This window comes from Bactrocera tryoni, chromosome 2, assembly GCF_016617805.1.
Source record: "Bactrocera tryoni isolate S06 chromosome 2, CSIRO_BtryS06_freeze2, whole genome shotgun sequence".
In the NCBI taxonomy this organism is placed as follows: domain Eukaryota; kingdom Metazoa; phylum Arthropoda; class Insecta; order Diptera; family Tephritidae; genus Bactrocera; species Bactrocera tryoni.
In genome coordinates, this window is record NC_052500.1 from 42099847 (window position 1) to 42104921 (window position 5075).

The 5075-nt window shown below is 42.2% G+C and overlaps 1 pseudogene; it reads right to left on the reverse strand.

Moving 5' to 3' along the window:
- Positions 1-1346: 1346 nt before the first annotated feature.
- Positions 1347-1547, reverse strand: LOC120769834 (annotated as a pseudogene).
- Between the last annotated feature and the right edge of the window lie 3528 nt (positions 1548-5075).

Sequence of the window (5075 nt, forward strand, 5' to 3'; positions counted from 1 at the left end):
ACATTTCAAGTTTAGTTCAGAAGAACCAATAAAGTAGAGTGCAGTTAATTATAACAACTTTGTGTTTTTAATTAATCTTGGCTCTACACAGCCAATGTCGGTGCTGCCCCGTTCTGTGTGGTCAGCGTTAGGTGATGAGAGGGAGCTTGTGCCGTTTGCAGTGCTCTACCAGCCTTTCCACCGCCTCCGGGGGCGCCGTCGCTGTCTCTCCCGGAAAGTATGCTGAGGCCAGGACGAGGTCTTTGCCCTCAGTATCCCTGGCTTGTACCGCCACCAAGTCCTGTGTCAGAAACTCTGAAATGCAAAAGAAATCAATATTGCTTCTGACAACTATACACGTCCTAGGCCTCTCGCTAGAGAGGTCCCAGATTACCTTATTTGCCTCCGTCTTGAGGCCCTTTATCTCTCCCTTATAGACCCAAGGCTCCTGGATCAGCAGTGCGCCCAGTTTCTCCGCAGTGAACCTGCTTGTAATGACAGCTGAGGCTGCCGCCGCATGATGCAGGTTCACTTGGGCAACTTCCATGACGTCGGCCATCATAGAATGGGCTCGAGGAGGGAGAGATCCTCTACCCCGCCGTCAACCGCACTGCTGCCAATTGGGCCTCCTAGTCCGTCTAGGAGCTCCTGCGTTGAGGGTATCTCCGTGCTCCGGTCATCTGCGGGGACGTCAGTGATCGTTGCTGGCCCTGCCTGTCCGGACTTGCTCCCGCAGGTCTGCTCCGACAACTCGTCCACCTCCATTCTTGTTTCCTCCGGGGCGGACACCGGCACTGCCTGATTGTCGACGCTCTTGTCCTGTAGAGTCTCAGCCGTTTTAGCTTCATTGCTCGCGGTGTCAGCAGGCTTGTAGGGCCGCATGACGACCGTGCTATACCTGTAAACCTGTACAGGCGGAAGCTCGCGGCCCGGACATACTTATATGACTCATCGTTGATGTAAAGGTGTAACCTCCATCCCTCAATGTCACCTAGTTTCTCCTTCTTGCTTCCTGCAACACACCAGGACGCGATACTGAGTCCCCGGTTCTGGTTCCTCACCAGGTTCAGGGCGTGCTCGTATGTCCTGTCCCCGCTCCGAGGGACGTATACATACATACATATTTACGCATGTTTGTAGGCGAAACTGCTACAGCGGAAAGGGGTGACAATCGGCCATTACTTTACTTATGCCATAGAAATTATATTGCTACGAATATGGAAATGACAACGAAATAATGCAAATATGCATATTTCTAAAGGTCATTAATTTCTTTGAAGAAATGAATGATCCTGAGAAGTATAGTCTTAACTTTTCAACGGCCAACGCAGAGCGTTTCAACCAAAAGGAATTCATTCATTAAAATTACCACTCAGAAGTCGTTTTATCCGTTGTAAGCGAACGATTTTCGAAGAAACATCATTTCTAATATGCCACAAGGCAAAATTAGAAATGAACTTCTTAAACCTCACGCTGTCAGATAAAACGATATATTGTCATCGCGGGTCGATTTCCAAAAAATGTAATTGAAGACTAACTACAGAAATAATCCTGTAAAGTATAGCCTTAATTTTTCAACGGCCAACGCAGGGTATTTCAATAAAAGGGCACATAAAATAGTTGAGAATTCGCAGAAATGAAAGACAAAGGAAAGAAAAAGGAGTATAACTTCAATAACGAACAAGCATACAAACATACATATGCGCAGCAGCAGCAAGGAAAGAGGTAACAATCGGCGATCCATTGAATATATCTTTCGTGCATAACCAAACCATAATAAGGACAACGCAATTCAAGTGTCAATGGTGGTGTTGGTGGCAAGCGCTTCAAAAGTGACGACGAGCACGTAGGTTCGAATCCCAACAGAATTTATTTTAAATTGAGTATGTCACCAACCAAAAATTGAAACATTGTTCTACAAAAACAACAACAGCATAAGCAAGGCAACATTGTGTTGTTGGTAGAAAAGCCGAGCTGTGCCGAAAAAAACGAACAAGCGATCGTCCATTGTCACCGCTTCGCTTGCTGCTCGAACATCTTCGCAGACAAGGTTGCGTAGATTCATATTGAGCAAGGTTGCGCAACCTGAATCTATCGCAACCTTTTCCGAACTCGTATAAGAAGTATAACTTCAAAAATACATTCGTTTAAATCAAATGTGAAAATCTAAATCATTTGTGCTACTGAAATAGTTTAACAACAAATGAAATGTAAGTATATGGAAGAAATATTATAAAAATATTTATACATATTTAATCCCATTTGGGAGTGTATGATTTTAACGACCGTTGTGCCAAAAATAACTTCTTTAACCACTTTGGCGTTAAAGTCGCCAAGCACATGTTATCGTGGCGGGGGTAGCTCTGGTAGCGCTTCGAGCGCTCATAAATGGTATCTTTGGTTCTCTTCCGTCGGGGAGAGGACGCAAATCAACGAAATTTTGAAGAACTTCGATTTAATGCGGATTGTAGCGAGACGTTCATTCATCGGGGTGAATGCCAGAATTCGGCGATGGAGTCTCTCTTCCACCCCGAATCCCACACCAAATTTTCACTCCTTGATATGGCCAATGTAGTAAGTGCCACTAGGACCTACTCGTCTCAGTCCTTGTCCTGTCCATCGTACTTTTTGGACGGCGGTGAGATAACGCGAAATTTAGTGAGCTTTGCAAAATGAGCTTGAAATGTAAGAAACTGAAATGCGATGGAAAAATTATATTTTTTATTTTTTTAACTTAATTTTATTTACACTCTATTTGAAATTAATGTTTTATTTATTCTTTTTTTTTAATTGAAACTGCAAGCTTAAAAACCATAAAATTGTATAAGCACAAAAAAGCTGGTGTAATGAGTAAAATTAAATGCAATAAATTAAAAACTATAATTATAATAAGATAATATAAATAAAAAAAACCAAATTGAAAAAAACCCCGAAGGAACGAAAAATATCGAAAAAAATTGAGAAAGTATAGTGGTAAGGTTTGCGTTTACATTTGTGTGTCACCATCTTGTCAACTTTATGATAACAGTAAAATTTCTGAGTAGTTTGGTTATATGGAATATCTTTTTATATTTTAATCATAACTATGAAGATATTTGTCTTAAACCCAGTGTGATATACGGCATCGCTGAAATATTGGTTAAAAGTATATTTTTACAATGAAAAATACAAAATTTATTAAAAAAATTTTGAAAATTTTCAAAAAATGAAACGTTGAAAATCATGTTGGTATAGCCTTCTTCAGTTTGAATGGGTAAAAACAACTTTAAGGCTCACAAAACACACGTATTCAATTGAAAAAAAAAAAATAGAAATTCTAAAATTCACTTTAATATAACCTAAAATTAACTAATATCTATATGAGATGATCTTTTCATCCGATTCTTCGAAAACTATACTGCTTTGGCAGTCACTAGATGATTCTCTGTCTTGTTTTTTGGAAGAACATGTTTTCTCAGACTCCAGAGGGTACGCTTTTTCTGTGGTGCAGGAATTTGTTTGTTGAATTTCGTGAATTTCCTCCGTATTGGCCGTTATGCAAATAACACCCGTGAATAAATTGGAAATAGTAATTAAGTTTGTTGAAATAAAATACATAACGTACTTAGCTATGCTTACTAGACAACTTACTAGACCTTCTTCTTCTTCTTAATTGGCGTAGACACCGCTTACGCGATTATAGCCGAGTTAACAACAGCGAGCCAGTCGTTTCTTCTTTTCGCTACATGGCGCCAATTTGATATTCCAAGCGAATCCAGGTCCTTCTTCATTTGGTCCTTCCAACGGAGTGGAGGTCTTCCTCTTCCTCTGCTTCCCCCGGCGGGTACTGCGTCGAATACTTTCAGAGCTGGAGTGTTTTCGTCCATCCGGACAACATGACCTAGCCAGCGTAGCCGCAGTCTTTTAATTCGCTGAACTATGTCAATGTCGTCGTATATCTCGTACAGCTCATCGTTCCAGCGAATGCGATATTCGCCGTGGCCAATGCGCAAAGGAGCATAAACCTTTCGCAGAACATTTCTCTCGAAAACTCGTAACGTCGACTCATCTGTTGCTGTCATCGTCCAAGCTTCTGCACCATATAGCAGGACGGGAATTATGAGCGACTTATAGAGTTGGGCTTTTGTTCGTCGAGAGAGAACTTTACTTTTCAATTGCTTACTCAGTCCGAAGAAGCACCTGTTGGCAAGTGCAATCCTGCGTTGGATTTCCGGGCTGACATTGTTGGTGGTGTTAATACTGGTTCCTAAATAGACGAAATTATCTACGACTTCAAAGTTATGACAATCAACAGTGACGTGAGAGCCAAGTCGCGAGTGCGACGACTGTTTGTTTGATGACAGGAGATATTTTGTTTTGCCCTCGTTCACTGCCAGACCCATTATCTGTGCTTCCTTGTCCAGCCTGCAGAAAGCAGAACTAATGGCGCGGGTGTTGAGGCCGATGATATCAATATCATCGGCATACGCCAGCAGAACTTATAAAAGATTGTACCTGCTCGATTAAGCTCTGCAGCTCGAATAATTTTCTCCAGCAGCAGATTGAAGAAGTCGCACGATAGGGAGTCGCCTTGTCTGAAGCCTCGTTTGGTATCGAAAGGTTCGGAGAGGTTCTTCCCGATTCTGACGGAGCTTTTTGTGTTGCTCAACGTCAGTTTACACAGCCGTATTAGTTTGCGGGGATACCAAATTCAGACATCGCGGCATAAGGGCAGCTCCTTTTCGTGCTGTCGAAAGCAGCTTTGAAATCGACGAAGAGATGGTGTGTGTCGATTCTCCTTTCACGGGTCTTTTCCAAGGTTTTGCCGCATGGTGAATATCTGGTCGGTTGTTGATTTTCCAGGTCTGAAGCCACACTGATAAGGTCCAATCAGTTTGTTTACGGTGGGCTTTAATCTTTCACACAATACGCTCAATAGGACCTTATATGCGATGTTGAGGAGGCTAAATCCACGGTAGTTGGCGCAGATTGTGGGGTCTCCTTTTTTATGGATTGGGCATAGCACACTTAAATTCCAATCGTTGGGCATGCTTTCGTCCGACCATATTATACAAATAAGCTGATGCATGCTCCTTATCAGTTCTTCGCCGCCGTGT